This window comes from Rhipicephalus microplus, chromosome 5 (genome assembly GCF_043290135.1).
Source record: "Rhipicephalus microplus isolate Deutch F79 chromosome 5, USDA_Rmic, whole genome shotgun sequence".
Classification (NCBI taxonomy): Eukaryota; Metazoa; Arthropoda; class Arachnida; order Ixodida; family Ixodidae; genus Rhipicephalus; species Rhipicephalus microplus.
This window is the reverse complement of record NC_134704.1, coordinates 202,609,608-202,629,343: the sequence shown is the minus strand read 5'-3', so window position 1 is coordinate 202,629,343 and position 19,736 is coordinate 202,609,608. Positions and strand designations below refer to the sequence as shown.

The window sequence follows — 19,736 nt, the reverse complement described above, 5'->3', positions numbered from 1 at the left end:
TGAGATAGACTGCGTATCCCTCCTTTCCCTTAAGAATCACATCAAAGAAGTACAGGCAATCGCGACGCAGAACTCGCGTGAAATTGTTAGTCTTACAGCTAGAGTAGATGATTCTGAGGATCGCGCCCGCAGATCCAATCTTTTATTCTTTGGTCTGAAGGACAGCGCTAATGAAACATGGGCTCAATCAGAACAATTAGCAACTGACATATGCAGTGAAAACCTTGGCGTTCCGTTAGCACCAAAAGACATTGAAAGGGCTCACAGAATAGGCCGTTTCCAACCTTCCAAGACCACTCATAATCATACGCTTTGAAAATTGGAAAGACAAAGATCGTGTACTATCATGCTCCAAAAACCTCCGAGGGTGTCCATACAGCATCAGCGAAGATTTTTCACCGGGCACACGCCTCGCACGAAAAAAATTGACAAAGATCGTGTACTATCATGCTCCAAAAACCTCCGAGGGTGTCCATACAGCATCAGCGAAGATTTTTCACCGGGCACACGCCTCGCACGAAAAAAATTGACAAAGATCGTGTACTATCATGCTCCAAAAATCTCCGAGGGTGTCCATACAGCATCAGCGAAGATTTTTCACCGGGCACACGCCTCGCACGAAAAAAATTGGCCGAGTTTGCCAAAGCAAAAAATAAATCGATAAAACTTCGTTACAACAAGCTAGTCATCGATGGCGTCACGTACGTGTAGAATGAAATCTCAGAAAGCGTTATCCCACAATGATCGTAGCTAACACCGAGTTCACGTCGCGATCTGCAGTGTTCTGAGCACGTTTCAGAATCACGGGGGCCTTGTACTCCCTTGCGTTCTGCTGCTAACACTTTTCCCGTTCAACTCATTTACACCAATGTAAGAAGTCTCATACCTAAACGAGACCAATTACTACACATGATAGAAACTACAGAATGTGATTTCGTCGTACTAACTGAAACTTGGTTGAATGAGTCAATTTCTGATGCTGAGTTGTCGTTGACTTTGTCCAAACGTATCGCGGAAAATGATTTCGTTAATTCCTGCCTAACATTCGGACTTTCAAAACTCATTTACACCCCTACGAGAGAAACTGCTCAGTCATCAAGTATCCTCGACCTTTTGCTAACATCGCACCCAGAAACTTATTTATCCATCTCGTACCTGGCTGGGCTAAGTGACCACGATATAATAAATGCTACACTACAGTTTCACTCCCCAAGATCGAAAGGCGTGAAGAAAAAACTAACACTTCACGATAAAGGCAACTACGTGGCCATTAACGAAGAACTCGCAGCCTTCTACAGCTGGTTTTGTGAAGACTTTTCACAACGCCCAGTTGAAACAAACTGGTGTCTTTTCAAAAACAAATTGCACAATCTCATTCGTTCTTACATCCCCATCGTAATGGTAACAGAGCGACCACAGACACCATGGTTTAGTGTGGCACTAAAACGCCTAAAAAACAAAAAGAAGCGGCATTACCAGTCTGCTAAGTTATCAAACACAGTGCAAGCGTGGGAAAAGTACCGCGCCACTGAATAACTGTTCGACTCACTTGCCACGAAATCCAAACGCAACTTCTTTGCTTCAAAGTTGCCGAACATGCTAAACACAAACCCCAAGCAATTCTGGAAATTTATCAATCCAAGCGCATCTGAAATATTATCAATCTGTGACGAAAATGATCAACCCATTCCACTACATGATACCGCTCGCGTGTTGAACGTTTTTTGCTTGGTATTCACCGAAGAGCCTGATAGCGAATTGCCCTACTTGTCCCCGATTGAGTATCCGGTAATGCAGGAAATCACCTTTGAGGCTGCTGGTATCGCTGCCTTAATCGACAGCCTAAAGATGACATCATAAGCTGGCATAGACGGCATCAACACCAAAATACTAAAAAGTACAAAGCAAATCACCAATGTCATTCTCTCTCGCATATTTCAGCAATCGCTTTCCACTAGTACCCTACCACATGACTGGAAGGTTGGAAAGGTCATCCCAGGGCCCAAAAAAAGTAACCCAGCGTCACTGAAAAACTATCGTCCCATCTCACTAACTAGTGTATGCTCCAAATTAATGGAGCACATTCTTCATTCACATATTGCGAAGTTTCTTAGCTCAGTTAATTTCTTTCATCCCAGTCAGCATGGCTTCCAGAAGGGCCTTTCTTGCGACACTCAACTGGCTCTCTTCATTAATGACATCAGTTCTAGCCTTGATACAAACACTCCCGTTGACGCGCTATTTTTGGACTTTGAAAAAGCTTTTGATAAAGTACCCCATCACTGCCTATTCCTAAAGCTGTCTCGCCTAAACTTCATCATCTTGTTTTTCACTGGATACGTGATTTTCTGTGTAACCGTCAGCAATTTGTCTACGTTAACAAATGCTCCTCTTCTCTCACTCCTGTCACATCCGGGGTTCCTCAGGGAACGGTCCTCGGACCCCTGCTTTTTCTCATATACATTAACGATCTTCCAACTAACATTTCTTCCGGGATACGATTGTTTACAGACGACTGCGTGCTATACCACCCTATTAACAATAATAACGATGTTTTATCCCTACAATCTGACCTCCATCAAATTGAAGAATGGTGCCGCAAGTGGCTTATGTCATTAAACGCATCAAAAACCTCCCTTCTCACTTTTCATCGAAAGAAGTCATACCAGGCTCGCGATTATATAATAAGTGGCTCTTTAATATCACCTGCTAACACCTACAAGTACTTAAGAATTAACCTGACTTCTGACCTATCATGGCACACCCAAATAACCAGCATAACAAATTCTGCTAATCGCGTTCTTGGTTACCTGCGGCATAATATCCGATTAGCACCCCCCTCAGTCAAACTTCTAACGTACTGCTGCTTAGTAAGGCCGAAGCTCGAATATGCATGCGCCCTGTGGGACCTATAGCAACATAATCACATTACCATGCTTGAATCAGTACAGAATCATGCCGTACGTTTCATTTTTTTAAACTATTCCTACAACCCTAGCTCATCGAAACTCAAATCCCAAGCCAACCTTCCCAGCCTTGTATCACGCCGTCGAGTCACCCGCCTTTCTCTCTTTCATAAGTTTTTTCACAAGTCACCCAAGCCGATCTCATTGCTCTCGCACACCGCCACTCAAGCCGGACCAACCACGAAAAGACCGTGTACCCACCTCAAGCCCAGACTGTCTCCCATGCCTCCTCTTTCTTCAACGAGACATCAAAGGACTGGAATGACCTTCCCACCAAGGCTGTGCTTCATTCCGACCAAGCCATCTTCAAACGCATCATAGAAGAGCTGTTTTTGTAGATATGCCCACCCCTCATGTAAAACCCCTTCCTTTAGGGGCCTTTGAGGTATCATAAATAAATAATTAAATAAATATGTTCAAAATAAAAAAAAACAGACTGTTACCGAGATGCTAAACTCATCGTCGTTCGGAACTGCTTGAGATTAGGCGAAAGAGGATAAGAATAAAATTATTATTTCAGATTCTTCAGGGGCGAATAAATATTGATACAAATATTTATATACGAGAACCTGGTAGAATTAGCAGAAGAATAAACCACGATGCAGCCATTAAACCATATGCCACCAGAACAAAAGTCTTTCAGTATTCTTTTTTTTTTCCAGTGCCATTGAAAAGCGGAATACATTACCTGCACCTATTACTGAGTGCACGAAAGCAGATTACAGCTATGTTCCCTAAAAACGTTGGATGATGCGTGGAGGTTTTACTTTCTTTTGTAATGCTGATGTTGATGATTTTCTTTCCTTTTATCTTGTTATTGTTGACATTTGACATTACTCGAGTGTTTTTATTTATCAATTCTTATTTGTCTGTACTCTCTCCCTGTAATGAACCACAAATGTGGTTTGCCAGTATGCTGAAATAAATAAATAAATAAATTACAATCTCACTAAATTCACTAAATTTGCTTACCTGGGGTAGCCCAGAAGTTGCTCCAGGTTGAGCTAACTCCGTTCACTGCATTGGACCAACTTTTTCGCACTGTGATGCACTAAAATACATTTTCGTTTTTTTTTTTCTTTTAAAAGTAGAGCTATGGAATGCGACTTCACCTGATATTGGTTGTTCACAATCTGCGGTACTTGAGTTGCACCTCGAGTCTTTACCAGAAAACTTGGTTGTGTTGTACACAATAAAACTTTTGTTGTACACCATAAACGAAGGGGGGCACTCCCCTTCGTCCCTTCCTTTTCGCTGCGTCTTTTTGCACTAAGTGATGAGTTTTGTATTAACAACATGCCCAACTTCATACTCCTTTCTGTATCTACAGTTTTTATTTTTCTCTTGCACGCTAAACTACTAGCACATGTTACCAAGTTTTTCTGACACTTTTGCATTTCCCAGTGTCACTTATTTCTCCATGTTTTTACTGTATCTCTAACTGGTTTTTTATGCGTAATCTACTGAACAGCCAGACTCTTGTGATATCTAATTTTTTTTGACAGAGCATGTTGTGAGGGTGCTGACACCCCTGTAACGTTGTTTGCGCCTCATGGCACATGTGTCTTGCGCATAAGCCACATTCAGTGGTGACAACTATTGAACAGTAGGTGGCGTTATGTTTGGGAGCGTTGATCACCACTATCATCATCATAGTTGTTAGATCAGTAGCGCCCACGGTGACCCCTGGTGGCATGCCTTGTTGGCGGCACGATAGAATTGAGAGAGTCTCTTTTGCGCGTGGCGTCTGACGTGAACGGTTGTTTCTCGCGGTGTGTCCCCGGTGCACGGCACCGTTGGCCGTCTGCCAGGGGCCCTCGTGGTGAGTCAAGCGTTCGCTGCCTTGTGTATGTTATGTTGTTGAGTGTATGGTAATATTGTGTAAGGTTATTTTAGCATGCTGATCACCATTGATGTTATAATATTTCGGCTGAGGATATCATCGTTTTAAAGAAGTTAAATAAATGTGTTTGGCTTGGTTTGTTTTGACCGCATCAGCTATGTCTGTTCACTGCAAGAGCGTGGCGCTCGTTATTTCGAGCCCCCACACTGGCGTCCAACGTGGGGCTCTTGGAGCGTCGGACGACAGTTTTGACGATTGGGTACAAGCTTTTGTTTGAGCCAAGGTAGAGTAGGCCTAGGGGGGGACTTCCATTGCTAGTATCGACAGTGTGCTTTGTTGAGAGTGAGGATATCGGTTGTTGTAAAGTGTTTGAACCTGTCAGCACGTTGAGTTCTTTTTTTTCTTTCTGCTCGCAAGTGGTTTTTTTCGTTGTCTGTGTTGGTTCAAGAATGTTGTTCAGTTGAGACGCGAGCCATGCGGTCTGCATCCCAGGGTAAGCAAAGCTTAGAGCACGTGAATTCTAGGCCAAGCCCGAAGCGAGTGAGTACAGAAGCTTCGTAGGTGGTCCGAGTTTCTGCAAATAGGTTCTTCTATCTCTTTTGGGCTCAGGGAGCCGGGCGTCATTGCTATCTGGTATTGCGGCTCGACGCCGGGGCTTCGTGACACCGTCCAGGACACCAATCGCTTGGTAAGCTGCTGTGTGCGGTGAGTGATAGTGCCACCTTACAGAGTGGATGTCTTCTTGCAGCTGCCCCTTCTACGCCTAGGCTGGGTGCTGGGTAGATGCCGGCTGTTATTGAGTGACTCATTAGGCCTTAAGCTCTGGGCAGCCGCCTGTTGCACGTGGCACAACTAGGTGGATTGTGGCATTGAGGCGTTACACTCTGCTTCCCTCACTTTTTTTTAAATCTTGTGACGCACTAGTTGGGAAAAGCAAAGCGACCTTTGTTTTATTTTAAAAGCTTCCTTCCTTTTGCCCTACTGCATTGTTCTTTCGAGTGTTTGGAATGTACGCAGCGGAAGTGATGTAACTTGTGGCTGGCTGTTTTCTGCACATCGTCAGCGCCACTGGCCAGGAATGCAGTAGTGAGATAAGGTGATGGACATGCCTGGGACCTGCACAACTGCCTGCAGTCCGGCACCCTTGAGAGTGCTGGTTTCAACCAAAAGATGTGTCTTCGCGAGTGACGGTTCTTCCCGCCGACGGCAACGTTGCCGTTGTAGGACCGGTACTGGAGTGAAGTCGTCGAGCCGGACAGTGCAGCAGTGTCGACCGGCGGCAGTGTCGTGGTGAATGGACATTATTTAGGGACATGTGTTGCCATCTTTTGTGAGAGCTTGTGTAGTGAATTTTTTTCACGTTTTTCTTCTCGTGACATGGTTTGAATTAAGGTTGGGGAAATGTGGGGTGCTGAGACCCCTGTAAAGTTGTTTGCACCCCATGACGCAAGTGTATCACACATAAGCCGCATTCAGGGATGACAACTATCGATCGGTAGGTGGCATAGTGTTTGCGAGCGTTGATCCCCACTACCATCATCATGGTTGTTAGATCGGTAGCGCCGGCAGAGACCTCTGGCGGCATGAGAGAATTGAGCGAGTCTCTATGGCATCTGGCACAAACGGTTGTGTCTCGCGGTGTGTCCCCGGTGCCCTCATGGCAGCCAAGCGCTCGCTGCCTTGTGTATGTTATTTGTTGAGTGTATCGTAATATTGTGTAAGGTTGTTTTAGCGTGTTGATCCCAATTGATGTTATAATAATTCGAATGACGACATCATCATTTCAAAGAAGTTAAATATATGTAATTGACTTGGTTTGTTTCGACCGTGTCTACTGTGTCCGTTCACTCCGAGAGTGTGGTGGGCTCAGTGGCTGTGCCGCGACACGGTCAATTGTTTTACTGCAAGCTTGTGCCGCGACAAGCTTGCAGTAAAACAAATCGGCTATATGACAAGGGGAACTATGAGGCCATCATTCGTGAACTTGATGCCTTTCTTCCGTCGTTCCAGGACGGGTTTTGGGATCGACCTATTAACGGAAACTGGTTACTCTTCAAAAACAAACTGAACCAGTTAGCTGATGAATTCATCCCTAAGGTAACCTTCCGTCCAACCCTCCAAGAACCCTAGTTTACGAAATCATTAAAAAAACACTTGTAAACAAGACGAAATGCCTTTTTCGTGCCGCGAAGATTAGAAACAATGCTTGCGCATGAGAAAAGTACAACATTGCAGAAAAAGCATATTTAAGAGAAGTGTGCAACGCAAAGTATTCATTCTTTCACAGTGAACTGCCTAAAATCCTCGCAGATTCACCCAAACAATTTTGGCAAGTTGTAAACCCACATGACACCCCCCTGTTATCTTAACTAACCAGTCTGGTCAAGAAGCAAGTAGTTTTGAAAGTACGAATTTGTTTAATGAAGCCTTTCATTCGGTCTTTATGAACGAACCTAACCCTACTGATACAGAACTGTTCTCTGTTAGTCTGCCTGAAATGCCGCCCATAAGCATAAGCTTCTCTGGTATCGTTTCTTTAATAGATAAAATGAAATTGTCATCCTCTACTGGTACGGACGAAATAAATACCAAGCTCTTAAAAAACACAAAGCACATATCTGCCGAATTTTCGCTATTGCTGTTTTCCCAATCCCTGTCCACAGGAATTCTGCCTTACGACTGGAAGTTTGGGGAGGTCATTCAAGTTCACAAATCAAGTAACAGAGACTGTCCGCTAAATTACCGCCCCATATCACTAACCAGAGTGTTGTGCAAACTCATGAAACATATCATATACTCTCAAATCATGTACTTCCTTGACTTCAACCGTTTTTTTTTTTAATCGCTCACAACATGGATTTTGAAAAGGCCTTTCATGCGAAACCCAATTAGCTTTTCTTCTTCATGACCTGCATACTAGCCTCGATACAGTCGAGCCCACATATAACAGCCCCACTTATAACGAACTTTCGCTTAAAACGAACAATACCCGCGTGACCGTGGAAATATACATTATCTCTATCGCACAAAATCACACTTACAACGAACGTCTCTGAGCCCTGCCGATCGGTTACAGTGAACGGAGTCAGCGCTCCAGCGACCTCCCGAAACACCACTTTCGACCACGGATAAGCCATTGGTGAGGTGCCCATAGATTCCTATTGTTAAACACTGACCCTGCCCCGTGACCGTCTAGTTGTCGCTCTCCCCGACTGCTGTTTTGTAATGCACCCCTCCGTCCTTTGTCCCCAATCCCCACCGACTTCGACAATTAGCGATTCGTTCCGTGCGCATGCTGACTGAGCGTACAGCCGACGCAGGCTCCTCTTCCTAGTAAGCTGCCCGAACTACCCTTCCTCGCAGCTCCTTCGCCAGTCTCCATCGCGGCCCTCAACCCCATTCTTAACCCTCTTTCTCCCCAAGAATCTATCTCCGCGACACTGCCGCATCCGTTTTTTTTTTTTTTTTCTGACTAGAAACAAGAGAAAAGTTACACGCGTGCTTGTTTGTCTTATCACACGTACTCTACGTGCGCCACGTGTGTGCTTCTTGCTCACTAGCTGTTAGTGTTCAGGTGTTCTGTGGTGGCGTGCGGTCACGATGGCGGACTGTAGCACGAAACGAAAAGCGCTGGACATAGCTACGAAGCGAACCATTTTAACAGAGCTCTCTCAAGGGGTGAAAAACTGTGAGTTGGTTAAAAAGCACGAGGTTAACAAGTCAACCATATCGACGATCCTGAAAAACAAGGAAAAGATCATCAGTGTCGACGACAACTAGACGGAGAGAAAGCGCTTGCAGAGGGCTATCTACGTGGACGTGGAGGACGCACTGCTGAAATGGTTCGTCGACGCGCGTGCTCGGAACATTTCTGTAAGCGGTCCTATGATGCTGGCCAAAGCGAAAGACTTTGCATTCCTTTTGGACTTTCCCGACTTCTTCCCCGGAAATGGCTGGCTACATCGGTTTAAAGTGGGCCATGGCATTGTGTTTAAATCGATAGTTGGTAATGCGGCCTCGGCAAGCGACCATGACGTTGCCTCGTGGCTGGAAGCAAATCGAGACACCATTTTCAGCTATGCGGAGCGAGACGTTTATAACGCAGACGAAACTGCACTATTTTATCAGATGCTGCCAGAAAAAAACTCACACCATGAAAAGTGACTCGTGCGCTGGCGGCAAACATAGCAAAGTGCGCGTCACAGCAATTCTGCGCACTAATATGCATGGCAGCGACCGGCGCGTGCCCTTTGTAATCGGCAAATCGAAAAAGCCGCGTTGCTTTCAGGGATATGTGCCTGTTCGTTACAGACATAATGCCAAAGCGTGGATGACATGCGATTTATTTGTAGAGTGGCTGCGCGAATTTGATCAAGACATGCTCAAGCAAGACAGGCGCGTGCTGCTCGTGGTCGAAAACTGCTCCACGTACCACGTACAAGCCTCGCTGACGGCAGGGCAGTAACCCTGCTTTTCCTGCCGCCCAACACAACATCTAAGGTGCAACCACTGGAGCTGGGCATCATTTGCGCGTTCAAGAGTTATTATAGGCACCGCGTTGTGGAGCGCTTGCTGATAGCTGTTGACCGCCCGGCAGCCAACCTGCCGCTTCGGGTGACCTTGTACTCAGCTTTGGAGATGCTGAAGGCTTCGTGGACTGAGGTGACGGCTACATGCGTGCAAAACTGTTTCTGCAAAGCCGGCTTCATTGACGCCGGACCCAATGCTGAGCCTGAAAACCCCAAAGAGGACCGATCCACCAATTGGTGGCAGCGCGTCGTCGACTCCGACTTGAGAGAGCTGGACATCAGCTGGGATGACTTCATTACGGCCGATGATGATGCCGACACTGCGGAGCCGTCTACGGATGAGGGCATAGTGAATGAAGTGCGCGGCAAGAGTGATACGGAGGAATCATATGACGACAAAACTTTGGAGCCAGCGACCACGAGCGTGCTTGTAGCGATCGACTACATAGATAGCCTCCGGCAGCTTGTATATGCTAAGAACCTCAGCGAAGAACACGCTGCTGCCTTAACTAAACTCGAGACGGTACTCATCACATCTGCGCTGTCGAAACAGACGTGCATTACAGACTTTTTCGCAAAAAACTAAAGTTTTGGTTTTCGCTTGCAAATTTTTAAGGGGAGACGCTGGTCTTGAAATGAAAATTTTTATTATTGGAGATAATGTAATAAAATTAGATGTGTATATGTATTCCTTCCTCCTATTTTCAAAAATGTAATTAGTTTTAATGTACATCAATTAGTTATAAAATTGTGAGAGCATAAGTGATGTGTAATTATGTAATTTTTTACGGATCGTTAAGACACTTTCCCTCAATATTTTTAGGTTCTGTTTAGGATGCAGCTGTAGCCAGAGACCCACCATATGGAGCTATGCTATTTATATTGTCACTGAGATACATTATCATATAAATATTTTCACTGATGCTCCACAATGTTGAAACTTAATTAGCTCATATTATCGTTCCTAACATATCATATGTTCCTCTCAGCCACAAAAAAATAGCATAGCCCCGTAGTCCTGTTTTTTACGAGTTCAACGGCATAAAATTTTTAAAAAATTACTTCGCAATAAGATGATGAAAAGTTCCATAAGGCTGGTCAAGTTGGCAGAAAAATGTGAAGCTGAGAAAATCATATTTCACGTTTCGACACGCACTGGAAAATTTCTATAAGAATCTTTAACCATAAATTCTATACACACGTTCCCCATTTATTCCCCTGCAAAACAAAAGAAAATGCCCCTTATTCCACCCTAGGAATCGTTTCTAAAAAATTCTTCCAATGTGGAAAGCATTACCAGAACCCCGCCATGACAAAGCTGTTGAGGAGTTCTGGAAAATCCATGGGGAATGTGGCTTAAACGACTAGCTGTTAGGTAGCATGCTGGCCTGGGTAATAAGTTGCTGAGCCAGTAAAATATACAGTCGACGTTCTGATTTCCCGAACCCTCAAGGGACCATGAAAATGTCTGGAAAATCGAATGCACATGAATTTTTTACGCATATTTTTTGCTGACAGAAAGGATCATGGCAGGAGTACAAAAATCTCTCTGCAATCTTGCAATTGCATCATTTAGGTGGCTTTAGCCGTTTATAAAAAAAAAAAGTCAATGTGGCCGGTGCTGTCGATGTGGCCAAGGTGTTGACCTCAGTGGTCAACACCTTGGCCCAAAAAAGTCTATTTTCTTTTGCACGGCATTCTGCGTGCCCGCGATGACGTGTGCCGCAATTTCAGCTACAAGTCATGATGTCACTGTTCACCGATGACAGTGTCATCAGCGCTCGCGTCAACTCCGAGCTCCTTGGCTGTGTAGGCGCTACCGGAAATCGAACTTTCGCTGGGTAGCCTACTTCCCCGACAAAACGGTCCTCGTTTGTGCCGATTTCTCAACTCGCTGCGCCTGCTTTAGTACACAGCATCAATCCGAAATGTATCGCACGTCAAACTTGGCCTCACAGCGTCGGCAGTGGACAGCGTCGTTAAAGTTTCCGGCAGATCCAACGGGTCCGGTCGCGACTCCAACTCGGCTGCCAAAGGCGCACTTGTAGCCGGCGCCTTCTTGTTCCAAGGCCGTTTTTTACGGCCTCCAAAAGCTTGTCGCGTTGATAATTTCAGGCGAGAGTCTCTAGGCATCTCGATAGCGGTAAAAAAGTACCGGTGCAAAGCGGAAACACAGTGTGTCGAGAAACACCCATGATCATAAAAGCAGGCGCACACTAACAAATAGCCGCAGAGGCGAACGCAAAAAAAAAAAGAAAAGGAAAGATGACGCATCGGTCACACCAGCCAATGGGATACTTGAAAAGGCGCGCTTGAAAGGCACGCTTCGTGAAAGCCAACCGGAGATCTGGAAACGACCTTCGTAAAACCCGCGACAGCAGCCATTCCGTATGTGCGACACCATTTTTCGATGACACAAAATGTGCATAAAGAAAACAGCTTCAAATCCAGCCCAAGATGGCGGCGCTTGGTCCGCTGCTGCTACAACGTACATCGCGCGCACGAAAAGTTCGAACAAATTTTGTTCTTTTGGGAGCATTTCAGTCGAACCGCGGTGCATTGAAGGCCGATTTTATCGCGTTTCCCGACTGAATTCAGCATTAGCAATTTGACAGTAGGTGCTTAGAAGTACGAACGCCTCGAAAATAAGCTTTGCAAAAAACCGATTTTTTAATCATTTTTTACCCTTCTAAGACCCGCGTCCCTTCTTAAAAGCTGTGTTTCATTTATGACGAACTTCGGGATATAACGAATAAATGCTGCATCATGCTCAGGTTCATTATAAGCACGCTCAACTGTACTAACCTATAAACAGATGCTATCTTTCTTGACTTCACCAAGGCGTTTGACAAAGTACCCCACAAGCGCCTACTAATGAGGCTTTCTCAACTGAATCTAACACCCGACGTTCTAAACTGGATTGCCCAATTTCTGACTAACTGCTCCCAATTTGCTTCCCTTAACAATGTCCAGTCTAACTCGCTTTCTGTAACGACCGGCGTACCACAGGGGTCTGTCCTCGGTCTGCTGTTATTCCTAATATATATCAAGGACTTGCCTAACAATTTACCATGCAACATTCGCTTGTTTGCTGACGACTGTGTCATCTACAGAAAAATTAATAACACTTCTGACCAAATTGCCCTATAGAATGACCTCAATAATGTGTTAGACTGGTATAACTGCGGGCTAATGACCCTTAATCCTAAATAATGTAAATTACTTTCCTTTCCCCGTTGCAAAAACCCGCTCCTATTTTCCTATGAAATCGCTAACATACCTGTCAAAACAAGTGACTCTTATAAATACCTTGGCGTAACACTAACCCTTGATCTTTCCTGGCGCACGCATATTACTAATATCATTTCATCGGCTAACCGGTCATTAGAATTTTTAAAATGCCATCTGCATCACTCACCCTATCACGTAAAACTTTTGGCTTACCAACCACTAATACGACCCAAATTGAGTACGCATCACCCATTTAGAGCCCTCACCAATTTTACTTAATAAACACCATCGTAGCAGTGCAAAATCGTGCTGCACGTTTCATTCATTCTTCCTATTCATATGATATCAGTGTGTCATCCCTTAAAAATGAATCTGGGCTGACCACTCTTTTGTCTCGCTGCAGAATCGCTACACTATCACTTTACCACAAGCTTTATCACAGTTCTTTCAGCCAACCTCCTTACATCGCTCCCGCCACGCGCATTTCTCCCCGTACGGGCCATCCACATCAAGTCTCCCGACCCCGTTCTAGCAACGCTACCTTTCCTGCATCTTTTTTCTGCCGTGCAGCTGCAGAATCGAATGGCCTTCCCCGCGACATCGTTTCTATTACTTGTCCATCACATTTTGTTCAAAGTGTATCTATGTACCTGTCTCGTTAATAAACTGCGGCATTAGTTACATCTCTGTACAACCCCCCCCTTATATAACACCCCCTTGAGGGGTCTTTAAGGTAATAAAGTGAAGTGAAGTGAAGTGGCGCTCGCCACTTCTAGGCCCTCCAATGTTTACTGTGCATAATTCTGCCTCGCCCTGTTCTTACTTTCATGCACCTTCTTTGTAGTAGACCCTTTGCCAATACTGTTTTGTGGGAGGTTTTGTGGCTTGCAGTATTAGTAAATGATGAAAAAACCCAAGAAAGTGCACAGCCAGTACAGGCTGTTGCAGGGCTGTAACGTGAAAGCACGGTTCTTTTGTATTATGAAATGCTGACTCGTCTACTTTATAACAAAGAACGGAAGACGTTTTGAAGTAGCTCAAGTAACTGAACACAAGAGCAGAAGTCCTCTTGCGCAGAGAAAGTCTGTTTTTCTACCTCCCTTATTCTCTAGTTTATCTTTTAAGTCGAGACTTTTTGTGCATGGACTGTAGTTTAATATCTTTGGGCATGGCAATACATTCACACTGCATGAAAAATCTGCATGAAAAATAACTGCAAAGAACTGTGATGTCCTAAATAACAATGAACATTGCACCGAGCTGATGCTACCAGGCTTATGAGAAAAAATAGTCCACATTTTCCGCTAAATAACCACAGTTCCTTATTCTGGAAGGCTTCAATAAAAAAATCTGTGCACCATAATGCATCTAGGTATCAAGAGTGCATGCAGCAGTTTAATGCTTTCGAAATAGCTCAGATAGTTTGGCGAATAGTGTTGGTGGACGGACAGGTGGTTTATGCCAGCCAAGTACAAAAATGTTCAAATTTTATGTTGGCCACCTAGACACATTACAAGTTCTTCCTTATAACATTACAGGCAAGATAGGAAGCTCAACTCGAGATGAAACAATGACCAGAGAGACCCCATTTACAAGGATTACTATTTAATGCATTTCAACAACCATGTCCTTTTCAAAGTTGGAACGGTTTTCATATGTTTGCAGAAAACACACTACGCCTGACCGCATTCACACAATGTTCAAAAATTTGCCATACAAACAAGCAGTTTGTCCATTACGGTGTGCATTTTAGGCATCTCGTGTGACGGCTGCTTCCACTCACCAAAATAATTCAGCGTCTCTTGGATGAGCTCAGGAGGCAAGTCCAGATTCTCAGGGCTGGGAAGACACGGCGACGGAATTATAGACCAGTCTTCCTTGTCGTAACCTGATGAATAGGAAGCACAGCCTTCTTTCAATTTCCTCTGGGCATTGGTATCTGAGCTATTACAAGAATGATGTTTGACACTACCCCTCCCCCTTGAGCCTTTTCTATTCACACCGAAATAAACAAAAAATCTAATATTTACGATACTTACAGATGAAAAACGTGACCAAGTTTGTACACACATATTCATTTGGAAAAATAGGGAGGGAAAAAATGTGAGAGGGGCACTATATATTCAGAGTTACCCGGTATTTTTTTTTTTTGCCTTTTTTAAGCATAACGAAGAATCCCGAGCAATCCTTTCTGCACTGGAGGATAATTAGACAAGATTTGGGTTCTTTCTCAGTCATATATAAAGATTCAAGATGGTGGCAGAAGAGCTACTGAGAATAATGAATGCACACCTATGCTTCTAATTAAATGCTTTATTAAACGTTTTCCCAAACCAAACTGAATACGTATGAATTCATTGTTTTGATTCGCCCTTGTTGGGACGAATGAGTACAGAGAAAATGGAGGCAGGAGGGAAGAGGCTGCATATTTGAAAGCTCCCAAAGAAGGTAGCGGGGCACTTATGATGTACTACTTTTAAATCCTGTTCTTCTGTATTTATTTTCAGAGGTTCTTCTGCTCGGGTAATGTGAAGTGGATTTGCATATAGGCCCAACCGTCTGGAGGTTGAGCTGATTGGCCAGTGTTCATCACAACAGCATGCAAAGAATGCAGCAGAGAATGAGGACATCGAAATGCGCTTCCACTGCTATTCATGATGTCACTGCACCAACTAGCTTCGACCTAGCCTCGGATTCAGTATGGAGAGGAAACACAGAGGTGGACAAGATGACACCTAATGGCACCTCAATGTGATCTTCCGGCTCACAGAGTAGACACACTGCCTTAGAGTGCCATTTTGGTTCAAACAATTCTGTTCGCTAGCGTTTGCACTGATGCATCACTTTCAGTGAAAGCATGATAATTAATTCAGCTTATCCGTTTTGACAGTCAGACTTGCAAAAATAATTATAATCACTAATATTAATTATTAAAAGCACTAATTGTTAGGCAATAACTATTAAAAGCAAAGCATTTCATCACAAACCAATTTCATTTTGAGCATATCTCTCGGTCTATCCATTTAACTGGCTGCATAGGTCTTAGTGTTCTCGCAACCAATTCGTTAATGTACACCAAAATTGGCGAGGCATGACATGAAAATATGACAAACATTAATGACATACATGACCTGGTCAATCAGCCATAAAAGCATTATTAACTTGATGTGCACCAAATTCGACAAGGTATAAGAGCGCATGGTGAACAATGAACTTATAACCAAAAGTAATGTCATGCACATCATGTGTACCCTTACACGCAGGACCCGATCATGAAGCTCTTGACGGCCATTTCATTAGCTTGATGCGTACCAAAATTTACAATGATAAGAATATATTACTGAATAAACGACAGGTCATAAAACCGACTCATTCGTTATAGGCCTAATTCAAATTAGCTTAGTCCAGCTCAATCTAAGTTGGCTTGACATGATCATCCTCAAATAACAATTAGCTATGCAATCTCTATTCACTCAGGATTACTCGTTCGATATTTGTTCAATTCAGGTTAGCTTAATCTGACTCAATCTGCATGAGCCCAATGTAGTCGTACTGTAATCTAACTGGCTAGGCAATTTCAACTTGTTCGGATTTTACTTGCCCCGCCGCGGTGGTCTAGTGGCTAAGGTACTTGGCTGCTGACTCGCAGGCCGCGTGATCGAATCCCGGCTGCGGCGGTTGCACTTCTGATGGAGGCGGAAATGTTGTAGGCCCGTGTGCTCAGATTTGGGTGCATGTTGAAGAACCCCAGGTGGTCGAAATTTCTGGAGCCCTTCACTATGGCGTCTCTCATCATCATATGGTGGTTTTGGGATGTTAAACCCCACATATCAATCAAACAGATTTTACTTGCTTACTGTTAGCTTAATCCAGATTATCTTACTCCAGCCTAATCTGCATGGTCTTATTTAGACATACCGATCATTCATCTCACTAGGCAATCTCAACTAGCTCAAAATTCACTTGTTTGGCATTTGCTTAAACCAGATTACCCTAATTGGCTTAACGGGCATTGGTCCAATGTGGAAATACACATCGTCCAACTGGCTAAACCATCTCCACTTACTCAAAAAATGTACTTGCCAGGATTAGCCTAAGGAGCTACCGACACAAAATCTTTGGCCTCGCATTTTTTTTGCTGCGATGTGTTGCTGGTTTGATTGATGATTTGATTGATATGTTGGGTTTAACGTCCCAAAACCACCCTATGATTATGAGAGACACCATAGCGGAGGGCTCCGGAAATTTCGACCACCTGGGATTCTTTAACGTGCACCCAAATCTGAGCACACGAGCCTACGACATGTTCGCCTCTATTGGAAATGCAGCCGCTGCAGCCGGGATTCAATCTCGCGACCTGCGGGTCAGCAGCTGAGTACCTTAGCCACTAGACCACTGCGGTGCGGCAATGTGTTGCTGGGGACCTGTTAGTTATAACATTGCACGTATTTGCGGCAGGCTCCTCATTATTGACCAGTTTTAGTTTCGGTTTGAGAGAGCCCCAAAAACAACAAGCCGCAATGGTGCAACTATCGCCACCTGAAGTGTGCAGCTATCGACCACGTCAGCAAACTGTGACACACTTGAAGTTCTTCCGAATAGTAAACAGGACGGCAGTGTTTCACATGTGTGCCATGGCAACACACTACGGACCAGCCACATAGAAGTATACACTGCTGGAGCTATTATATAATTGTTGGAATTTAGTGATCCGAAACCGCTACACGATTATGAGACACGCAGTAGAGGAGGGCTCCAGAAATTTTGACCACCTAGGGTTCTTTACTGTGCACCTACATCTAAGCACACGGGCCTCAAGCATTTTGGCCTTCATCAAAAATGCGGCCACTATGGCAGGGATTCGATCCCGGGACTTGCGAGTCAGAAGACGAGTGCCTTAGCTACTAGACCGCCGTGGTGGGTCAACTGCTCAAACAAGCACGGCAAAAGAAAAATACCGTCACTATAAGTTATTTTACTGACTGCAGCATGGTGACAAATAGGAATAAAAAAAAGGTCACCACGAGGTCCCTTCTCATAGTGTCAATACTTCAAAAATTCAAAAACTGCTGTAAAATATCTTCCAATTATTATTCACAGTTGATATTTTACTATGATTAGGCTTGTCCAAATAATCTTATATATTCGTAGAATATTACAGTATTACAATTTGCTTTCATTCAAATTTAAATTATTGAAAATTTCGAAGTATTCACAATGAACAATTAGGTGTATACTAATCTGCATATATCCACCTATAAAGGTGGTTTCTCTGCAGCGATGGGGTGCTAAGCCACAAAGCACCTTCTCAAAAAAAATATGCTCTGCCGCGAAGGCCTCTTTCAAGTTTAAAGGGGCCCTGCAACACTTTTTGAGCATAGTCAGCAAATGCTGCCTATCAGAAGTCGAAGCTACCGAGAACACGCGAGCCAAATTAGTGAGCAGCACGCTGCCTTCTAAGCAGCACGCGGCACAATAAATTCTCAAAGTCAGCTAACAATTGCTCTCTCCTCTCAGTAAATGATGCCACAAGCTCAAAAATCACTCGTCACAGCCATTAGCTGATTTGAGCATGGCACGCTCGGTGACTACTGGAGCCACCGCGGGAGGTTGCCACTTGTCCATGCATCGAAAAGCCATGTATTTGAAGAAAAAAAAGAAAGAAATGTTTATGGCAATTTGTCAACGTCTCGGAGAAGACGATGAAGTTGTGCCACAGCAGCTCAGCGTGTTGGAGCTAGCACGAGAAAGGAAGACGCCAGCAAGACCAACAGCGTCTGTGGATGTCCATGCCAGAGCAGGGATAAATAAAAAAAATGTAGGAAACCAAACGCCACAAGTCTTCCTACAAGTGGTGCAAGTGGTGATTCGGACTTTGAGTGGCGACGCACACTTACTCGTCCTTTCGTCGACGCACCGAGTGTCACGGCCAACTCTGCTTCTTCAGCCCCGTTCAGTTCGGCTGGTCATGGACACCACACCCAACAGCGACGCCACGCCAAATCCCACGGCACCTGACCTTGTCGTCGCTACTCTCAGGCTCCCGGAGTTTTGGCAGGCAGACTCTAAACTCTGGTTTCTGAGCATCGAGCCACTCTTCCGACGACACCAGGTAACGTCGCAAACAGCGAGGTACAACTATGTTATCGGCGCTTTACCACCTGCTGTCAACACCATCATAAAAGACATTCTGCGTTCTCCACCCCCTGACAACCCCTACGACACCCTTAACGACGAGCGTATATGCTGGACAACTGAGTCGGAACAGCACAGGCTGCAGCAGCTGCTCACCTAGGAAGAACACGGTGACTGAACGATTACGGAGCTTCTGCGTCGCGTGCGACACCTGATTGGGGACCACTTTGCTGCACTGGACGCATCCATCCTACGCAAACTCTTCTTACAGCGACTGCCACAGCAGCTGCAGATGACTTAGAGTGTATCGTCTACAGGAACCCTTGACTCACTAGCGCGGAAAGCCGACAAGGTTATGGATATCGGCGCCCCGTCCATATCTGTGATCGAGAGACCACGTGAATCTACCCTTTCTATGCCGGTCCGTGACGACCGCTTGGACCGCCTTCTTCAAGCTCAACGGCAAGGTGGATCAGTTAAACACCGAACTGAGCGTGCTCAAGGTAGATTACCGCCACAACGGGTCACGACAACGGCGCCAAAGCCGCGAAAGATTGCCAAGTCTGCCTCTCAGCGTCTGCTGGTACCACCCCCAATATGGAGATCAAGATTGTCAGTGCAAACAGCAATGCCAGTTTGCGGGAAACGCACGGGCCACGCACTGACGACAGCCAGTGTTTCAGGCCCGACATACAGCCGCCTATTCCACGTTACGGACTGCGTCACCGAAGTCCGCTACCTCATCGACACAGGTGCTAAAGTGTGTGTTGTTCCTCCTACGTTGGAGGATCGCCGATAACGCCAGACCTCGCCGCCTGTCACCGCGGTCAATGATTCCACCATACGGACCTACGGAAAGAGGTTTGTCATGCTTGAGAACGGCCTGAGATGCACATTTTGGTGGATCTTCTTAATCGCCGACATGCGTGTACCCATCATCGGTGCAGATTTGCTTTGGCACATTAAGCTTGTGGTAGACCTACGACATAGCCGTCTCGTGGATTCTGAGACCCTCCTCACAGTTTAAGGCGC

The 19,736-nt window shown here is 44.9% G+C and overlaps 1 protein-coding gene across 2 annotated transcripts in view; it reads right to left on the bottom strand.

The window, feature by feature from the left end:
- Positions 1-19,736, bottom strand: part of milt (trafficking kinesin-binding protein milt) — a 354,950-nt gene that overhangs the window by 277,989 nt on the left and 57,225 nt on the right. For both annotated transcript variants that reach the window (XR_012895561.1, XM_037424365.2), the window contains exon 2: positions 14,353-14,457. The gene's annotated coding sequence lies outside the window, so the exon portion shown is untranslated. The remainder of the gene's footprint in view (positions 1-14,352; positions 14,458-19,736) is intronic.